This window comes from Chiloscyllium punctatum, chromosome 45, assembly GCF_047496795.1.
Source record: "Chiloscyllium punctatum isolate Juve2018m chromosome 45, sChiPun1.3, whole genome shotgun sequence".
NCBI classification, from domain to species: Eukaryota; Metazoa; Chordata; class Chondrichthyes; order Orectolobiformes; family Hemiscylliidae; genus Chiloscyllium; species Chiloscyllium punctatum.
In genome coordinates this window covers 53,015,469-53,038,082 of record NC_092783.1, presented here as the reverse complement: position 1 = coordinate 53,038,082, position 22,614 = coordinate 53,015,469, and the positions used below count along the sequence as shown (strand labels likewise).

At 42.6% G+C, this 22,614-nt stretch overlaps 1 protein-coding gene across 1 annotated transcript in view; it reads left to right on the top strand.

Annotated features, from left to right (window-relative positions):
* LOC140467120 (polymeric immunoglobulin receptor-like) overlaps positions 1 to 22,614 on the top strand; it is a 63,817-nt gene that overhangs the window by 19,962 nt on the left and 21,241 nt on the right. The gene's annotated exons all lie outside the window — the stretch shown is intronic.

Sequence of the window (22,614 nt, the reverse complement as noted above, 5' to 3'; positions counted from 1 at the left end):
GCTAAAGCATTTACAGCCATTGCTTGTTGAAGTTTCCTCACTCCTGCAATGCAGGAAGTGCAACAATCAATTTGTCCAGAGACAACTTCCACAAACGACAATGTGAAAATCACGAGATGACATCTTTAATTGGGGGATAAATATTATCCAGATACTGGAGTAACTGTACTATTCTTCTTCAAGATAGTGCCCTGGATCATTGACATTGATCAGAGTTGGCAGATGGAGTTTCAGTTTAACATCTTACCAAAAAGGTAGCACTGCCAACCCTGCAGCACTCTTTCACCAACGCACTGGAGTGACAGCATTCAATTTTATGCTCAAACCCTGGCCCTGATGTAAATATTCTTTGTAACATGGATTGCTGGCTGGAATATGTGTTAGAAACAGAGTTAATAATGGCGTTTAAAAGGGAAGTGAAAGTATGCTAATAAAATCAAAGAACTGTAGATACTGAAAATCTGAAACAAAAACAGAAATTGCTGGAGAAACTCAGCAGTTCTGGCAGCTTCTGTGGAGAGAAAATAGATTTAAACTTTCAGATCCAGTCACCCTTCTTCTGCTCTAAACTTCCTTCTTCTTTACTGTAACATTGCATCATCTCAAATTACAAATAGAAATCTCAGATTTACATTGACTAGAAACTGACTGTATCAGAATCAAAATGGAGCAAAGAGTTGGTTCTGAGTTACTGATGCCTTTACCACCTTTGAATGTAACAGTTTAAACAGCAGGAACTGTTTCATCACTGTTGCTTTCAGTGAGAAACATTAGAATAGTCAGAATAAAAGGGAAGTGCATTTTTCCTGAGCAGCCGTATATATATATCCTTACTTACTCCAGTTATTGTCAATGGGCACATGCTTTAGCTTCAGAGAAGATCAGTGTCAGCAGCAGGTAAACAAAAATTTACCCATAAACTACATTTGTACAACTTGATTTCTGATATCAGTGGGTTGTGAATTCAAATGACCCTTCACAGATTAAATTCCATGTTGTCTGACCCTGGAACAGTGCTCTATTACTGGAGGGACTGTTGGGATGTTATACTACAGACCATGACATCCTTTGCTGATACAATTCAAGGAAGAACAGGAAAATTCACTCAGTATTTCATCAACTTCACCCCTCAGTTAAGATGACAGAGAGCAGATTATCTGGTGATAACATTTGTGGGAATTTCTCTTGTATGCAAATTAGCTTCTGTTTCCCCATGTCACAACCAGGATTACAATAAAGGGAAGAGCTTTGTGGGTTGTGTAGGATTTAAAGATGTGCTGAGGTTGTGAAAGATGCAGGATCAGCACAATTTATTGTGAGATTTTGAATTAAATGAATGACCTGAATCACATCTGAGGGACTTACCTGCAGGTTCAGTGGATGTGGGGAACCTTGGAGACAAGCAACATGATCTGACAAAGGGAATATTCAATGATTATTGGCGATTTGTTCACTAACACTGATGGCAATAATTCCTGGTCTAATATTTCCCTTCACATACAGTGTGCAGCTAAAGCTCCTTTCTTATCATGGCCAGAATCAAAGTTATTAGGTCTCCAGAAATACATTTTCTGGTGAATATTTTATTCATTCACAGGATGTAGGCATCACTGACTAGGCCAACATTTATTTCCCATTCTGAATTGTTCAGAGTCAGCCACATTGCTGTGGGTCTGGAGTCACATGTAGGTCAGACCAGGTAAAGATGGCAGTTCCTTTCCCTCAAGGACATCAGAACCAGATGGGTTTTACCTGACAATCAACAACAGATTTGTGGTCACTATCAGACTCTTAATTCCAGTTTCTTTTGTTTGATGAATTCAAATTCCACTACCTGCATGGCAGGGATCAATATAGCTCCCCAAGACATTGCTGGGTTTCTGGAGTAACAGTCAAGATTAGAGTGGTGTACTGGAAAAAACAGCAGGTCAGGCAGCATATCTGAGGAGCAGGAAAATTGACGTTTTGAGCAAGAGCCCACCATCAAGGATGCTGCCTAATGTTCTGTGCTTTTCCAGCACCACTCTAATCTTGACTCTGATCTCCAGCATCTGCACTACTCACTTTCACCTCTCTGGATTAATAGTCTAGCAATAACACCACTTGGTCATCACCTCCTCGAGTGATGAGAAGGGCCAGTTCCCTGGCTGGATTTATGTGTTTGCACAGGACACAAAGGGGATGTCGGGATTGGAGTCCTTTAACAGGCTCAGTAGGTAATGCTGTGCTCCCATCTGTGAGATATGGGAAACAATTAGAAATGATCATGAAAGATGGGTCACTGACAGGTCACAGTGGGAACACCCGGCTGGTGAGGGGGTGGACATTACACTGAGATTATACTTTCCAAATCCATTATATCAGGCAGGCGTTTCTCCCGATCTAACAATGTTGCTCTTTTGGTTAACTATAGTAAAAAAAAGGTTAATCTGAATGTTATTCTTTTGTTTAAATAGGAGCTGATTACTGTTATAAAATTTCAACAGTATCATCGACAACTACAAATTCAAAAGTCACGTCTCAATTTGATATAAGGTACGACTCTCTCAACGTTAGTGTTTGATGACTTCCATGTGATAGATTAAATCCTCTTGAACAATGTTTTGTTATTCGGGATGGAAATCATTTCCTATTTCACGACATAACTCTCAGAATGGAAGTGGAGCTGGATTGACATCAGGCTGTGGCATTAGCTTTTGAACAAATTGTGATATTTGTGTTGGAAACAAGAACAAGAGGAAACCAGCTGCAGGTTGTTGGCCCTCAGATCCATTATTCATCACAATTACATCACTCCTACCTTGACTGGATTTCAGGAAGACTGTGAATGTCACATTTCCCTTGCCCTTTTCCACCCCGGTGTGGTACTGAGGGAAATGTTGTTTCGCTGTGTGCTAATAAATCTGCTCAACCTTGGTCTCACTTGGGAGGAACACTTTGCAACTTTGGTCAAAGTTGCAGTGAGGAGGCCTTCTTCTTGATGGTATTCTCAATGTGGTGTAGGAGATACCAGGTACCTTATAGTGCAGAGTCATAGATAGAGTCATAGACTCATACAGCACAGAGACAGATCCTTTGGTCCAAATCGTCTGTGCTGACCAGACATCCCAATCTGACTTAGTCCTTTTTACCAGTATTTGGCCCATATCCCTCTAAACCCTTCCTATTCATATTAGATTAGATTACTTACAATGTGGAAACAGGCCCTTCGGCCCAACAAGTCCACACCGCATCCGCCGAAGCGCAACCCACCCATAGCCCTACATCTACCCCTTACCTAACACTATGGGCAATTTAGCATGGCCAATTCACCTGACCTGCACATCTTTGGACTGTGGGAGGAAACCGGAGCACCCGGAGGAAACCCACGCAGACACGGGGAGAACGTGCAAACTCCACACAGAGAGTCACCTGAGGCGGGAATTGAACCCGGATCTCTGACGCTGCGAGGCAGCAGTGCTAACCACTGTGCCACTGTGCCGCCCATACTCATCAGATGCCTTTGAAATGTTGCTATCATATACATTTCTATCAAAGAAACCAAGATATATTATCAAGGCAGAATGGAATATTGTTTTGAGGAAGTCTGTTCACATGATTGTATTTGATGTATCCTTTTGGCTGGTATAAGACATTAGGTGATTGTGTGTAATGGTGTCAAGATGTTCAAAATAGATCCTCCAGATGTTGACGTTGCCATAGTATGTCGACAGGAAGGATTTGTTAAACGTGAGAGGATGCAGAAAAGATTCACAAGAATGTTGCTGATATTGGAGGGTTTAAGTTAGATGGAGAGTTGAATAGGCTGGGGCTTTTTTCCTTGAAGCTTTGGAGGCTGAGGGATGACCTTACAGAGGATTATAAATTTATGAGGGCCATGGATACGTGAATAGCCACGGTCTATTTCCTTGTGTGGGGGAGTCCAAAACTGAAGGACAAAGGTTTAAGATGAAAGAGGAAAGATTTAACAAGGATCTAAGGGGCAACTTTTTCATGTAAAGGACAGTGCAGGTACAGAACACTCTCAGAGGAAGTAGTGGAGGTGGGTACAATGATCGCTTTAAAAGGCATCTGGATGGATATATGAGTAGGAAGGGTTTAGAGCAATATGGGCCAAATGTTGGCAAATGCAACTCGGGATGTCTGGTCAGTGTGCATGAGTTGGCCTGAAGGTCTGTTTCCATGCTGTATGATTCTATGATTCTATCTATGACTCTGTCAAAGAAGAACTAAGAACAAAGAAAATTACAGCGCAGGAACAGGCCCTTCAGACCTCCAAGCCTGCACTGATCCAGATCCTCTATCTGAACCTGCCACCTATTTTCTAAGGGTGTGTACCCCTTTGCTCCCTGCCCATTCATGTATCTGTCTAGATACGTCTTAAATGACACTATCATGCCCACCTCTACCACCTCTGCTGGCAACGAATTCCAGCATGCACCACCCTCTGTGTGAAGGACTTTCCAACCATATCTTCCTCAAACTTTTCCCCTCTCACCTTGAACTCGTGAGCCCCCCAGTAACTGAGTTTCCCCCTCGGGAAAAAGCTTCTTGCTATCCACCCGGTCTGTACCTCTCATGACTTTGTAGACCTCAATCAGGTCACCCATCAACCTATGTCTTTCTAATGAAAATAATGCTAATCTACTCAACCTCCCTTCATAGCTAGTGTCCTCCATTCCAGGCAACATCCTGGTAAGCCTCCTCTCCACCCTCTCCAAAGTGTCCACATCCATTTGGTAATGTGGCGACCAGAACTGTATGCAATACTCCAAACATGACCAAACCTAAGTCTTATACAACTGTAACATGACCTGCCAACTGTTGTACTCAATAACCCGTCGGATGAAGGTAAGCAAGCCATATGCCTTCTTAACCACTCTATTGACCTGCATTGCCACCTTCAGGATACAATGGACCTGAACACCCAGATCTCTTTTTACATCAATTTTCTGCTCCTCGCATGCTGCCTGGCCTGCTGTGTTTTTCCAGCATCATTCCAATCTAGACTCTGATCAACAGCATCCATAGTCCTCACTTTTGCCCTTTTCCATTTACTGTACAGTTCACTCTTGAATTGGATCTTCCAAAATGCATCACCTCACATTTGTCCAGATTGAACTCAATCTGGCATTTCTCTGTCCAACTTTCCAATCTATCTATATTCTGCTGTATTCTCTGGCAGTCCCCTTTGCTATCTGCTACTCCTCCAATCTTAGTGTCATCTGTAAACTTGCTAATCAGACCACCAGTACCTTCCTCCAGATCATTTATATATATCACAAACAACAGTGCTCCCAGCACAGATCCCGGTGGAACATCACTGGTCACAGGTCTCCACTTTGAGAAACTCCTTTCCACTACTACTCTCAGTCACCTGTTGCCTAGGCAGTTCTTTATCCATCTAGCTAGTACACCCTGGACCCCATGTGACTTCACTTTCTCCACAGCCTACCATGTGGAACCTTATCAAATGCCTTACTGAAGTCCATGGAGATGGTGAGTCCTATTTTCACAGTCAGCCAATGGTGGAACAACTGGGTGTTTATCTGGTCGCAGCTGGACCTTGTGTTATGTTAAGTCAATGCTCGAAGGAGATCGTTCCATTTTCATTTGTGATGTACATACTCATTTTGCAGAATTCACTTCACATTTCCACGCTATTTGCTCAAGCTGCTGACAGTAAGGATCAGAAATTGTCGTCTGTTATAAACACTGAGGAATTGAGCATTTGAATTTACGACGGTGGCAACAGAGTAAAAAGAAACAAAAGATCAATCACAATGGAAATGAGAAGTGAAAATTAAACAGAAAAGACAGCGGTGAATTCATGCAGCAAGTCAGAACCGATGTTTGGAGAAAACAAATAAGGAGCTCCGTTAAAGATCTGGCCAATATTTGTTTGGTTATATCTCATTGTTACTCATGAGATTTTTCTCCATAGATATTATGCACTTCATTTCCTGTTTCAGACACTATCAAACATTCAAAGGTACTTCCTTAACTGTAAAATGCTGAAGGCCATTCAAAGGTCATGAAAGGTGCTATATAAATGTTAAAGCCTCCTTTCTTTAAACAAGTGCCCAAGAACCAATTGTAAATACACACTGACCCTTTCCTGTTCTCTGTATCACAGTCTGGTTTACATTGTGGTCGGTGCACTGGGGGCCATGATCATTGCTTTTGCTGTTTCTCTGCTTTTGTATCTGAGGCAAGTCAAGAAGGGTAAGTGTCGCTTTCTCCTTAATCATTTCATGAAATGTCAATTGCTTGCTATATGAATTGTAATTCATTGTAAATAGCAAACATTAATTAATAAATTGGAATAACTTGTTCCACGTTCTGGTGCAGATGGATATAACCTAGTAGAATAATAATTAATGTTTCTCGCTAACAAGAGGTGGCGTCTGGAGGAAGGAGAAGTCTACAGTGGTTTAGACCGACAGAAGTGAATGACAGGAAGTGATTTGGTCAATTGAAATTTCGATAGACCTTGATGTAAAGTATTTTTGAAACATGTACATTACAATTGCAAGTACTGAGGACTTCATAAGTGGAATTTCTCCCATTTGATCCAATAGTAATCAGTTGCAGTCAAATTCAGAAGCAGTACTTCCTCTTTAAGAGAATTAGATGGAGATTCAGATGCCCAATATTGAAATCCTGACTGATTGCCGAGTTTGGTTCTGGATTCTCTGTAGGATCTTGTCAGGGTAAAGTCTGATGGAAAACTCAGCAGGTGTGGCAGCCTTTGTGGGAAGAAAGCAGAGTTAACATTTTGGGGTCCAGTGTCTCTTCATCTTCATCTGCCAGACCTGCTCAGCTTCTCCAGCAACCTCAGGTATTTTCCAGATCTCCAGCATCTGCAGCTCTGTATTTTATAAAATCTAATGAGGTTTAGTTTACTGTCAAGTAAATCTCTGTTAAGACCAACATGATTCTTTCTCTACTTATTTCTGTTTATTTCAGGGGAAATCTTTCAGTGAGTGGTCTTTTCCTATGAATGTCTGAATTCCCCAAGTTCCCAACAATCTATTGGTTTCTGCTTTCAATATACCCAGTATCTGAGTGTTCACAATTGTCTGGGGAGAGGCTTTTGAAGTTTCACTCGTCTTTGTGTGAATACATTTCGCCCAATCTCGGTCCTAATTTGACCCACCCTTTGTTCTGAGACCATGACACTCAGCCCCAGAATCCCCAGCCAAAAGAAACAGTTTATCAACGTTTGCCTGTCAAGTCTGGCGTGGTGGCTCAGTCGTTAGCACTGCTGCCTCACACAGCACTAGAGACCCAGGCTTGATTCCATCCTCGGGTAACTATGTGGAGTCTGCGTGTTTTCCCTGCCTGCATGGGTTTTCTCCAGGTGCTCCAGCTTCCTCCTCGAGTTCAAAGATGTGCAGGTTCAGTGGGTTGGCCATGTTTCATTGGCCAGGTATGTGCAGGCTGGATGGATTACCCATGGGATTTTCAGAGATACAATAATAGAGAAGGGTGTATGGGTCTGGGTGGGATGGTCTTTGGAGGGTTGGTGCGGACTCAATGGGCCAAATGGCTTGCTTCCCCTCTGCAGATATCATCGATGCTATGATTCTAAGTCCCATCAGAATTTTAGACGTTTCAATGCTGTTACTTTTCAATCATCAGGGAATATAAGCTCATCCTACTCAAGCCCTCCTTGTAAAACAATTTCCATACAGAATGGTGAACCCAAGGATAAGTGGGCCCTTCGCGGAGCTCAATACTACAAACAGCACGGCACATGGATTCACTGCTTCTCTATGTGTTACACTAATCCCTTCGCAACAAAATATAAAATACTACTTGCCTTCTAATGGTGATGAATTGGAGGTCTTGTAAGGCAATAATAGCATCCCCGACTCTTCACATGAAATCCTGGGTTCAAATCCCACTCTGAGACTTAATGGAAAGGAAGGGTGTTCATAACACAGCAGCCAAACAGGTTAAGTAACCCGAATGCCTTCACGCACAGAATTGAAGAAGAAGAAGAGAACAAATCAATGTCAGGCTGCAGCATGTCATCAGTGTCGCCTTTTTACAAATATCCATCATTCCTCTTGTAATTTTTCAGGTAAAGATGGTGTAGGTGCTGGAACGGATAATGCTTTTGAGAATCAGGTAAGGAGATCAAGTTTGAATTTTTTGAATAATAATCATAAATTAGCATAATGAACTAGCAGCACAGAAACAGGCCAATCAGAACACCTGGTCCCTGCGGGACTCAACACCAACAATCCCCCCACCCATCTCCAACTCACCCGAACAACAGAAGCTTCTCATTCTTTTGTCTCTTGTCTTTCTTGAGATTCTCCTTCAATGTATTCATGCTACTGACTGAACTAGCTTAGTTTGGTGAAACTTTGAACATTCTAATTGATGGGCATAAAAAAAATTTGAGTCGTCTTTACAATTAAAAATTAGACTTAATTAAGCACTCAATCATGACTTTGTATTTGCTGATACTTTTCAACCTGCATTTGTATCTGTTTCTGTCGGGTTCAATGTAATCATAGAAAAACAGAAAAAACATTAAGGAAAAGAAAATTCTATCAATCCTCATGGTATTTTCCCCCAATATCTACTTCCACTAGTCACCATGACAACACACTCCTCTTTATATGAGTTGCATGTTTTCATCCTTCACCTGGGCTTTTTCAATCAGAATTTCAAACATCCACCACCCTTTGTATGTAGAAGTGATTTTGAATATCTCTCCCAAATGGTCTGGCCCTCATTCTCACATTATGAGTGGCACAGTGGCTCAGTGGTGAGCACTGCTGCCTCAAAGCAATAGGAACCCAGGTTCGATTCCAGCCCCAGGTGAAGGAGTGACAAGGAGTCCAGTGTGCCTTGATTTTCATCTGGTGACCTTAACCATCAACAAGTCTCAATGGAGCAAGGTACGTTCATTCAATACCCCATCTTGCTAATAGGTGACTGTCTGTGTGGAGTTTGCACATTCTCCCCATGACTGCGTGGGTTTCTTCCGGGTGCTCTGGTTTCTCCCCACCATCCAAAGATGTGCAGGCCAGGTGAATTGGCCATGCTAAATTGCCCCATAGTGTTAGATGCATTAGTCAGAGGAGAATGGGTCTGGGTGGGTTAGTCTTTGGAGGGTCGGTGTGAACTTGTTGGGCCGAAGGGCCTATCCCTACATTGTAGAGAATCTAATCTAATCCCCACTTGTTCAAGAAACCAGTGCAAATAGTTAATCTTTACCTACCCAGTTTTGTCCTTTTAATATCCTGAGATTTCAATCAGATCACCACCTACCCTTCTAAATTTGAAAGAAAACAGGCATAAATTTCTGCAAGCCTCCTCATAATTTAACCCCAAAATTCTTGGTCATGTTCTTGTAAACCTGCTTTTGTACTCCCTCCAACACCAAAATAGCCTTCCGGAGGTAGAGTGCCAAGATCTGCTCAGAGTACTCCAAGTGGGAACTAATCATGATTTTGTATAAGTGTTGCACCACTTCTGCATCCTTGTCCTCCAAATTAAGTTAGATTCCCTCCAATGTGGAAAGCAGCCCTTTGGTCCACCAAGTCCACACCAACCCTCGACGAGGAATCCACCCATTTCCCTCTGACTAATGCAGCTTACACTATGGACAATTTAGAATGGCCAATTCACCTGGCCTGCACATCTTTAGACTTTGAAAGGAAACTCACACAGACACGGGGAGAAGGTGTCTAATTCCACACAGACAGTTACCTGAGGTGGGAATCGCACCCATGTTCCTGGCGCTGAGAGGCAACAGTGCTAACCACTGACCAACTGTGCCACCCTAGACATAAAGGTCAGCATTCTGTTAGCGTCATTGATGATTTACTTGACATTTTAAAGGTCTTTGAACTCCCAGCTTTCTTTTATATTATATTTAACTTCATTATATTTACCTTCATGTCATCCAGAAAGTATCCTGATCGATCCTTTCTCATTCCAAAATGGATAACCTCACACTTGCTGACATTGAACTCCACCTGTCACAATGTTGCCCATTCCCTTCGTCTGTCAGTGTATCCCTTTGTGAATATATATGCTGGCGTCTACACTGACTGCCACACTGCCTAACTGCCACTTCACATCAGCACACGAGCTGGAAAGGACTGAATGTACATACCATTGTTTTAGATGAAGGTTAATGTGAGCAGGTTTGTGTTGATGAACTTACCAGACCGAATTGTTTGTTTCATCGCTGGATAATTTATAAAACTTGGAACAGTTTGTCAATTAATTTATGATAATCCAAAAATAGATTTCCCTTCATAGTAACACAAATCACCAGTAATCAAAAATGAATTCAAACTTTGTGTTTTTGTTTTAGCAAATGGTAGGAGCAGAAGAGAACATTGTATATTCAAGTATTCACAGTCAAAGCAGGTCAAGACAGAGTGAAGGAACTGTCCATTTCAAGAATACTACAAATAGAGTCATTTATGCAGATTTACACTTTCAAAAGAAGTCATTAGCACGGAGTGGTGAGACATCAAGTTATCCAGCTAACAGGGGAAATGCCCTGGTTCAAAGCCAACTTCCAGAGGACAATGTAGTCTCTTCAACAACAGAGAATCCACCAGAATCTGAAATGGCAATTTATGCTAATGTTAAATGTTAGAAAATCTATTCATGTGGATTTGTGATGACCATTTCTTCTTCTTACTTTGCAATGTCATTTCATCTATGAAGCACAACCCTATTTTGAGAAATTCTTCAATGATCCAAGTTGTTTCCTCCAACTCCACTCCTAGAACTCACACTGTCGAGTAAAAATGAATGGTGCAGCAAGGACTACCCTGACTATAACCTGGCAGTGGGTTGGTGTCACAGTGAATGCAATTTTCATTTCTCTTGAACTCAATGAATGCCCTCCTCTGAGAGCAGATACTTCCCAAGTTAAATGCTCCCATGGGCATTTTATAAGGAAAATGAATTTATCTGCTTACATGTGAGGACAGATCTCAAATTTGTCTTCAGACTATTTGATGCTGACTTCTATATTTACACTGGCTCTGGAAAATATTGAACTTACTGAGTAGGACACTCACCAACAGAAAGGTTCTCCTCTTGTGTAGAGAGCAGACTTCATGAGAAACATCACGAGAAGGATGCTACCATCAAGTCAAAAAATGGTTTTCTGAAAGAGTTCTTACACAAATAAATCATGTGGAATATGAATTACAATGTTGGTGTCATACTAAGTATGTAGTATTGAGTTTTTCAAAGAAGTAACGAAGAGGATTGATGAGGGCAGAATGGTGGACGTGATCTATATGGACTTCAGTAAGGCATTCAACAAGGTTCCTCTTGGCAGACTGGTTAGCAAGGTTAGATCTCATGGAATACAGGGAGAACTGGTCATTTGGATACAGAACTGGCTTGAAGGTAGAAGACAGAGGATAGTGGTGGAGGATTGCTATTCAGACTGGAGGCCTGTGACCAGTGGAGTGCCACAAGGATCGGGGCTGGGCCCACCACCTTTTGTTTTGGCTGAAAGAGGATAAATTAAAAGGGATTTAAGGGGTAACTTCTTCACATAGAGAGTGGTGCACGTATACAATTAGCTGTCAGAGGAAGTGGTGGAGGCTGGTACAATTACAATATTTAAAAGCATCTGGATGGGTATATGAGTAGAAAGTGTTTAGAGGGATATGGATAAAGTGCTGGCAAATGGGACTATATTAGGTTAGGATATCTGGTCAGTATGGATGAGTTGGACTAAAGGGTCTGTTTCTGTGCTGTATATCTCTGTGACTCTATGACATATTGTGGATCATGTGAAATAGCAAATCCCTTCAGTTGTTCCTGATGAAGGGCTTTTGCCCGAAACATCAATTTCGCTGCTCCTTGGATGCTGCCTGAACTGCTGTGCTCTTCCAGCACCACTAATCCAGAATCTGGTTTCCAACATCTGCAGTCATTGTTTTTACAACATACTGACTGTCCTGACCAGCCCAGGCTTGCAAACATCAAAAAACTATATCCAACATTACATGTGATTCCACAACAGCACAACAGTTGTGAAATAATTCTGCATGTACAAAGAACTTCCCTGACAACTAATTTTAAGTTGTTCAGTTCCACATACAGTGTGGTGTAGATGTCCACATGAGAATTGACATATATTGACATATATCAGCACTCTATTTACTGATAGAAAGAAAATACATCTGGATTGTGCCTTCTTTTTCTTTAAAGAAGAAGTGATTGGTATTATTTTATTAATTATACAGTGCAATGATCTGTGCAATCATTGTCAATTAGCTTGATAGAAATGTAAACAAAACTTGGCAGTTAATAGTCAATCATCACTGATGATTGTATTTTCACTGATAACGCTTCCATCTGTGCACCAATCATCACAGCCTTCTGAGACAGTAAAAAAAGATGTTACTCTTTTATATTTCTTGTGCATGTCCTGATGAGTGAAAAGTAAAAAGCTTCCACAAAGATTGAGGAAACACCCAAGAGAGAGTTCGGGAACAGTTTGCTCAGAGAACAGGCTGCTGCCTGCACAACGTTAAAGAGATTGACACGCTCTGTACCAATGTCTAATTGTTCCTTGATGGAAGTGAATCATCTTCAATGGTCATGTGTTGTCTGCTCTTTTCTTTGATCCAATTAGCCAATGTATCATATCTGTATTGCTGGTTCTTAACAAGTACAATAAGCTATCTGAAAATTCCTCACAATTGCCTGATTTTCTGTTTTAAGGAACTGAAACAGTTAAGCTCCTAAATGTAACAGATGGTATCAGACATTTGGGGAGGCAATGACCAAATGGTATTATTACTAAACTATTAAACTCAAAATTCAACAAATGTTTTGGGGACCCATGTTTGAATACTGCCATGGAATTCGATAAAATATATTTGGAATTTTTAAAAAATCGATGAAAACTCAGTACACAATAGAGAGGAAGTTGCCCTGGGAATTCTCAACACTGTCTCTGGGCCCCGTGAAGTCTCATGGCTCCAGGTTAAACATGGGAAAGGAATCCTTCAGCTGATTGCCACATTGTCTCTCTCCTCAGCTGATGAATTGGTACTCCTCCATGTTGAACATCAACAGAAGGAAACACTGAGGTTGGCAAGGGGACAAACTATACTCTGGGTGGGGGCGGGTTCCAGTATCCATCACCAAAAGAGGCTCAGCAACAACATTATTGATTGAGCTGGTCAGGTCCTAAAGGTCATGGCTGCTAGACTGGATCTGTGGCAAGTGGTAAGGGAATCAACAAGAGGAAAAACACACTTGCCCTCACCCTTTCCAATCTATAAACTGCACATGCATCTATCCATGACAGTATTAGGTAGAGTGATCACAGCTCAGCCCTGGGGAAGATATCCTGCGTTCCCACCTTGACAATAACCTCTACCATGGAGGTGGCGCTACCAACATGCTAAATGGGACAGACTTTGAACAGGTCAAGAAAAGTAAGACTGGTCTCCTTCCTATCAGAAGGACGTTGCGAAACTTGTAAGGGTTTAGAAAAGATTTACAAGAACGTTACCATGGTTGGATGATTTGAGCTATGGGGAAAGGGTTGAATCGGCTCAGGTTGTTTTCCCTGGAGCGTCGGAGGCTGAGGGGTGATCTTACAGAGGTTTATAAAATCATGAGGGGCAGGGATAGGATAAATAGACAAAGTCTTTTCCCTGGGTTCGGAGAGTCCAGAATTGGAGGGCATAGGTTTAGGATGAGAGGGGAAAGATATAAAAGGGACCTAAGGGGCAACCTTTTCATGCAGACGGCAGTGTGTGAGGGGAATGGACTGCCAGAGGAAGTGGTGGAGGCTGGTACAATTACAACATTTAAAAGGCAAGTGGATGCATATATGAATAAGAAGGATTTGGAGGGATATGGGCTGAATGCTGGCAGGTGGAACTAGATTGGGTTGGGATATTTGGTCGGCATGGACAAATTGGACCGAAGGGTCTGTCTCTTCGCTGTACATCTCCATGATTCTATAGCACCTGCAGAGATGTCCTGGCTCTACAAACAGCTCATTGACTGCAGTAGTCTACAACATCTGGATAAATACATGTGGAATAGTCTTTAAGTAAAACCAGGAGCTAGAATAGGATTGGCAAATGCCAGAGAATTTTTGATAGTGAGTTTGATTGTCCAAACTGGAGCAGTTAGAGGATGATGTAATGAGGGTGACAGTGGAAAGTGAGAAAGATTGTGGAGGGGGTTCGCAGGAGGTTCAGAAGGATAAGATTAAGTGAAAAACAGTCCAGAAATAACTGCCCGAAGGCACTTTTCTGTGTACCTTACAGCTCAGTAAAAACATCAAGGGAACAAGTTATCAATTTATAACTCAAAGATGCCAGGGCTACTCTGAGAAAATTACTTCAACATCAAAACATTGCATGCCATGAAGGAGAGAACATACCCCTTCTGTAGCCAACATTTCCAACTCCAGACACAAACTAGGTAAAAACAAGGACTGCAGATGCTGGAAACCAGAGTCTAGATTAGAGTGGTGCTGGAAAAGCACAGCAGGTCAGACAGCATCCGAGGAGCAGGAAAATCGACATTTCAGGCAAAAGCCCTTCATCAGGAATGGAGGCAGGGTGCCTGCAGAGTGGAGAGTGCTCGCAAACTAGCCTCTAGCAACCCACGGTAGCTGCAAGCTCTCCCAGTCAGCAATTAGGCTTCCTGCATGATGGGGCAGCCATTTCCCTGCTGATTTCAGGCTTTATTGATCTGATTCATCTAATTTCAAATATTTTGATATATTTATTATTATTTTCACTGTAGCTCATTACATGTGTCAATTGTTGTTTTGTGTTCCCTACAGGCAGATCACACTGTAATTATATTACCGATATTAGTCTCTGTATTAGAGAGAAAGCAAACCTCCCCTCATTCTGCTGCCTTGTAGAACAAAGTACAGCTGGTATGTGTGGTCACTTGAACCATGGCAACAACCGAGGCAAGAGGAAGTGACTGAGGAAATCCCTTTGTGGTTAAAGAGGATGTCACACTGTGCAGAGACCGTTGTCACCAGCTGTGGTTTGGGTCCTGAGGGAAGGACAGAGATTGTAATAGAAAGTACCTTAGAAAGCATCCTATTCAGATGCATCACAGTGTGGTGTGGCAATGCTCTGTCCAAGACTGTAAGAAACTACAGAGAGTCATGACCATAGCCCAGTCCATCACACAAACCAGCCTCCCATCCATTGACTCCATTTCCTCGGGCTAGTGTGGCCAGAAACCGGGAGATAATGGACTTGAACGTGTGGTTGGGGAACTGGTGCAGGAAGCAAGGTTTCAAGTTCTTGGATCACTGGGGTATATTTTATGGTAACCATAAATTCTACAAGAGAGACGGCTTGCACCTTAATAGAACAGGGATCGGCATTCTGGCAGGCAGGTTTTCTGGTGCAACACCGCTACATTTAAACTAACTAGCGGGGGGGAGGGGACAAGCTGGATGTTTAAAAAGGAAATTGAAGGGGTAGTTAGAACAAGAGAAGTCAAGAAAGACAACTGTATCAAGGAGGCAGAAAACTGGAAAAGGCATCATGCTGTAAAGTTGAGTGAAATAAGGGTTGAGGGGAAGGGTGAGAGCAGTAACAAATTAAAAATTCTATATATGAATGCACGAAGCATTAGACACAAGGTGGATGAGCTTGAGGCTCTTTTGGAAATTGGCAGATACGATATTGTGGGGATAACTGAGACGTGGCTTCATGGGGACAGGGCCTGGGAAATGAATATTCAAGGCTACACGTGCTATCGTAAGGATAGACTGACGGGCAGAGGGGGTGGGGTGGCCTTGTTGGTAAGGGAGGATATTCAGTCCCTTGCGCGGGCGGACCTAGAGTCAGGGGATGTAGAGTCAGTGTGGATAGAGCTTCGAAACACTAAGGGTAAAAAGGAGTCATCTACAGGCCCCGAAACAGTAGTCTGGATGTCGGATGTAAGTTAAATCAGGAGCTGAAATTGGCTTGTCGCAAAGATGTTACTACAGTTGTTATGGGGGATTTTAACATGCAGGTAGATTGGGAGAATCAGGATGGTATCGGGCCTCAAGAAAGAGACTTTGTGGAGTGCCTCAGAGATGGATTTTTAGAGCAGCTGGTGCTGGAGCCGACCAGGGATAAGGCGATTCTGGATCTGGTATTGTGTAACGAACCAGAATTGGTCAGTGACCTCGAAGTGAAGGAGCCATTGGGAAGTAGTGACCATAATACAATAAGCTTCAATCTGCAATTTGAGAGGGAGTGGGTACAATCTGAAGTGACAATATTTCAGTTGAATAAAGGGAAATATGGAGCTATGAGGGAGCAACTGGCCAAAGTTCAATGGTTCAATACCTTAACAGGGAAGACCGTGGAGGAACAATGGCGGATATTTCTGTGTATAATGCAGAAGATGCAGGATCTTTTCATTCCTAAAAGGAAGAAAGATCCCAGGAGGAGACATGGGCGGCTGTGGCTGACGAGGGAAGTAAAGAAACATATAAGGTTAAAAGAGAAAAAGTATAACTTAGCGAAGATAAGCGGGAAAACGGAGGACTGGGAAGCTTTTAAAGAACAACAGAGGATTAGTAAGAAGGAAATACGCAGAGAAAAAATGAGGTACGAAGGTAAACTGGCCAAGAATATAAAGGAGGATAGTAAAAGCTTTTTTAGGTATGTCCAAGGCAAAAAAATGGTTAGGACAAAAATTGGGCCCTTGAAGACAGAAGCAGGGGAATATATTACTGGGAACGAAGAAATGGCAGAGGAATTAAATGGGTACTTCAGATCTGTGTTCACTGGGGAAGACACAAGCAAGCTCCCTGAGGTAACAGTGGCTGAAGGACATGAACTTAAGGGAATTTCTATTTGCCAGGATTTGGTGTTGGAGAGATTGTTAGGTCTGAAGGTTGATAAGTCTCCGGGACCTGATGGCCTGCATCCCAGGGTACTGAAGGAGGTGGCTCGGGAAATCGTGGATGCGCTGGTGATTATTTTCCAGAGTTCAATAGAATCGGGGTCGGTTCCTGAGGATTGGAGGGCAGCTAATGTTGTGCCACTTTTTAAGAAGGGTGGGCGGGAGAAAGCAGGAAATTATAGACCAGTTAGTCTGACCTCAGTGGTGGGAAAGATGCTGGAGTCTATTATAAAGGATGAAATTACGGCACATCTGGATAATAGTAACAGGATAGGACAGAGTCAGCATGGATTTATGAAGGGAAAATCATGCTTGACTAATCTTCTTAAATTTTTTGAGGATGTAACTCGGAAGATGGACGAGGGAGATCCAGTGGATGTAGTGTACCTGGACTTTCAGAAAGCTTTTGATAAAGTCCCACACAAGAGGTTAGTGAGTAAAATTAGGGCGCACGGGATTGGGGGCAAAGTACTAGATTGGATAGAGAATTGGTTGGCTAATAGGAAACAAAGGGTAGTGATTAACGGCTCCATTTCGAAATGGCAGGCAGTGACCAGTGGGGTACCGCAGGGATCCGTGCTGGGACCGCAGCTTTTTACAATATATGTAAATGATATAGAAGATGGTATCAGCAATAACATTAGCAAATTTGCTGATGACACAAAGCTAGGTGGTAGGGTGAAATGTGATGAGGATGTTAGGGGATTACAGGGTGACCTGGACAAGTTAGGTGAGTGGGCAGATGCATGGCAGATGCAGTTTAATGTGGATAAATGTCTGGTTATCCACTTTGGTGGCAAGAACAGGAAGGCAGATTACTACCTCAATGGTATCAAATTAGGTAAAGGGGCTATTCAGAGAGATCTGGGTGTTCTTGTCCACCAGTCAATGAAGGCAAGCATGCAGGTACAGCAGGTCGTGAAGAAGGCTAATAGCATGCTGGCCTTCATAACAAGAGGGATTGAGTATAGAAGCAAAGAGGTGCTTCTGCAGCTGAACAGGGCCCTGGTGAGACCACACCTGGAGTACTGTGTACAGTTCTGGTCTCCAAATTTGAGGAAAGACATTCTGGCTATTGAGGGAGTGCAGCGTAGGTTCACGAGGTCAATTCCTGGAATGGCAGGATTGCCTTACACGGAAAGACTGAAGCGACTGGTCTTGTATACCCTTGAGTTTAGAAGACTGAGAGGGGATCTGATTGAAACGTATAGGATTATGAAAGGACTGGACACTCTGGCAGGAGGGAACATATTTCCGTTGATGGGGGAGTGCCGAACCAGAGGACACAACTTAAAAATACGGGGTAGACCATTTAGGACAGAGATGAGGAGAAACTACTTCTCCCAGAGAGTGGTGGCTGTGTGGAATGCTCTGCCCCAGAGGGCAGTGGAGGCCCAGTCTCTGGATTCATTTAAGAAAGAATTGGATAGAGCGCTTAAAGATAGTGGAGTCAAGGGGTATGGAGATAAGGCTGGAACAGGATACTGATTAGGAATGATCAGCCATGATCATATTGAATGGCGGTGCAGGCTCGAAGGGCAGAATGGCCTACTCCTGCATCTATTGTCTATAGTCTATTGTCTATTTATACTTCCTGCTGTCTCAGGGAAGCAACCAACATAATCAAAGACCCCTCCCAAACTCGGTTCTACTCTCTTCCACCGTCTTCCTTCAGGCAAAAGATATAAAAGGTTGAATGCATGTCTGAGTACTTTCAAGAACAGCTTCTTTCCCGCTGTTATCAGATTTTTGCACTGACCTCTCACATGTTAGTGTTGACCTCTCTCTTTCTGCACCTTCTCTTTGGCTGTAACAGTATTCTGCACTGTGTTCTGCTCCACTGATGCACTTTGTATGGTACAATCCGTCTGCACAGCACACAAAACAACACTTTTCTCTGTGTCTCGGTACATGTGACAACAATAAATCAATCAATATACAAGTAACCCCTGCTGTCCCAAAGTAGAGCGTTCCTATGAAACTTTTCGTAAGCCAAAATGGTGTAAAGTGAAGAAACATTCAATTATTTGGGAAAAAATTCACCTTTTTGCATGTAAACAATAATTCTCTTTGGATTTCTTTCATTTAGCGAAAACAGGTCCTAGTGTAGGTCTTTTGTAAAAGTGAAGTGGTGTAAAGTGAACTTTCGAAAAGCAGTGGATACCTGTATGTGAGTTCTAACGTGTTTCTCCTTATGCAAGAACAAGAAATGTTTAGAATCAGAGTTGGAGAGCAATCAGTTTGAAGCAGATTGCCTAAGCTGCATGATCCCTCAGTTAATAAAGAAAATTGAAGCAGGACACTATGGCTAAAGGCTGCTCGAGAAACCAAAGAATGAAATAAGAATTGCATTGGAGGGAGAGTTTCTGCATTTCCACTGTCTGGAGTGTGGTATGTTGGGTGGTCTTCATTCTTTGGGAATTTGTGCTGTTTCGGTCACAGTGTAGTCTACAAGACAATATAAGGTGAAGGTTATTATTAATTTATAATGATATTAATTTATAATTATTCTGAGCACCTTGTAAATATTTCAAAAAACATTGCTCACAGATATTGTAAAGAAAAAAAGCTTGATTTACATCAATCCTCCCATGTCCTCAGGATGAAACACACCATTTGACTAACCAAGTGAGAAATTTCTGAAATCTTTCTGAAGTTACAAATGACACATCAAGTGGATTATTTGTTCGGAATAGGGTCAGGTTTCTTGATCCTTGCTGTAGCTGCAGCATCAAGATCTGTGTGGCCTTCATTTCAAATTGGGGCCATTCAAGTCACTGATCAACTTCACAGCAAAGGCAGCAGTGGATCACCCAGCCATTCCAGGATGTAAATTGTGTGTGGGGTGGGGGGAGAGGGGGAGCAGCAAGGTCTGTAGAAACATTGAAGATCAGCGCAGGAGTGGGCCATTCTGCCCTTTGACACTGCTCCCCCATTCATTATGATCATCCAATTCAGAACCCTGAAGTACATAAGGACCTAGAAAGAGTCAATGGCCAAATCTGTGTGGAAGATGCAGTTTAATCTGGGGAAGTAGGAGTTCATCTACATTGTAGTATCTGAGAAGGAAGTGGAGAAATGGTTAATGTTAGTCAGTTAGTGGCGTGACTGATGATCTAATTATGGTATTGAGAGAACACTCAAAGAGAGAATCTGAGATGGAGAAGCAGCTCTCTGCATTAGATTGCTGTCATATATATTATGTGAATAAAGAGTTGGAATTGCTTTACTGTGACTATCTCCAGATTACTATCAGAGTAGATAAGGACATCCAACTAATTGAATACTACAGGAACAGGGCCAAACTGAACCTTAGAGAGACGTACAGGAAGACCATAGTGCAGACCTCCATTCCATGGTCAACCTCATCTCACATTACAGTGGCAGAACAGTGGGCATCATTTAGAGGTACCTGATGCCAGGAATTGATAAACATACAGGATGACCTACCAGATTCAGAAAAGAAGATAAATGAGGGTGAGAGCTGCCAAAGACTTCAGAAACAAGGAACACTTTGAGATTGGGAAAACTTTGAAGGGAAAGGAAGGCAGAACAATGGAACAGCTCAAGATGTTGATGCTAAAAGAGTAAGTAGAGGACCAGGGAGAATTGATTTTGGACAAGAATACAGGGTGTCTTAGAATTACAGAGTGTGTTTCCCAATTCAAGAGATAGGTGCCATCTTTAAAAGTGGCTGCGATGATTCAGCTGCAACCCTGACACCACAGCATTAGTGAGAATGAGAAAGGACCATTTCTTAGTCAAGTTCTGAATAGGGCACTTAACTGGAACTAAGATCATTGTGGAAAGTACTTTTCAGAAGTGTGTTTCTGATTGATTGCTCTATTATGGTCAAAGATTGCTGCTGAGAAGGAAGTCTTCAATCTTGTAATGCAGGATATGATCTGGGATATCTTGGATTTGGATGCGAGCATAAGACATCCAGTTAGTAAGTTTGTAGATGACATCAAAAGTGGAGGCGTAGTGGACATCGAAGAGGGATGCCTCAGATTACAACAGGATCTTGACCAGATGGGTCAATGGGCTGAGAAGTGGCAGATGGAGTTTAATTCGGATAAATGTGAGGTGCTTCATTTTGGGAAAGCAAATCTGAGCAGGACTTATACACTTAATGGTAAGGTGCTAGGGAGTGTTGCTGAACAAAAAGACCTTGGAATGCAGGCTCATAGCTCCTTGAAGGTCGCAGGTAGATAGGATAAAGAAGAACAAAGAAAGAACAAAGAAAATTTACAGCCCAGGAACAGGCCCTTCAGCGCTCCAAGCCTGAGCCGATCCAAATGTACTGTCTAAACCTATCGGTCAATTCCTAAGCAGCTGTATCCCTCTGCTCCCCACCTACTCATGCATTTATCCAGACGCAATTTAAATGAATCAACCGTGCCTGCCTCTCCACCTCTGCTGGCAACACATTCCAAATGCCCACCATACTCTGTGTGAAGTACTTGTCGCGTGTATCCACCTTAAACTTTCCACCTCTCACCTTGAAAGTGTGACCTCTCGTTATTGAATCCTTCACCCTGGGAAAAAGCTTGTATCTATCCACCCTTCGATACCCTTCATGACTTTGTAAACCTCAATCAGGTCCCTCCTCAATCTCCTTTTTTCTAATGAAAATAAACCTAACCACTCAATCTTTCTTCATAGCTAGCACCTTCCATACCCGGCAACCTCCTCGTAAACCTTCTCTGCACCTTCTCCAAAGCGTCCACATTCTTTTGGTAATGTGGCAACCAGAACTGTACACAGTATTTTAAATGCAGCCGAACCAATGTCGTGTACAATGTTAACATGACTTGCCAGCTCTTCTCCTTAATACCCCGTCCAATGAAGGCAAGCATACTATATGCCTTCTTGACCACTCTATCCACCTGTGCAGCAATCTTCAGGGTACAATGGACCTGCACTCCAAGATCTCTCTGCCCATCAACTTTTCCCAAGGCTCTTCCGTTCATTGTAAAATTCGCTCTAGAATTAATCTTGATTAAATGCATCACCTCACATTTGTCTGGATTGAAAACCATCTGCCACTTTTTCGCCCAACTCTCCAGTCTTTCTATATCTTTCTGTATTCTCTAACAGTCCCTTATGCTTTCTGCTACTCCACCAACCTTCGTGTCATCTGCAAACTTGCTGATCATTTATGGATATTACAAACAACGGTGGCCCCAACACTGATCCCTGTGGAACACCACTGGTCACCTTTCTCCATTTTGAGAAACTCCCTTCAACAACTACTCTCTGTCTCCTGTTCACCGTCCCCTTTTAGAATGCACTGCAGCCGATCGGTGAGATCCCTAACCCGAGCACCTGGGAGGCAACATACCATCAGGGAGTCCCATTTTCGGCCACAGAACCACCTATCTACTCACCTCACAATAGAATCCCCTATGACTATAGCCCAATGAGTCTTTTTCTTGCCATCTGAACAGCAGTGTCCACCATGGTGCCATGATCCTGGCAACTTCTGCCCTCCGCTGGTGAGCCATCTCCCCTAACAGTATCCAAAATGGTACACCTGTTTTAGAGGAAGATGACTGCAGGAGACACCTGCACTGCCTTGTTACTCTTTTTCTGTCTTTTGGTCACCCATTCACTGTCTCCCTCAGCAACAGTGAAGAAGGCGTTTGGCATGCTTTCCTTTATTGGTCAGAGTATTGAATACAGGAGTTGGGAGGTCATGTTGCG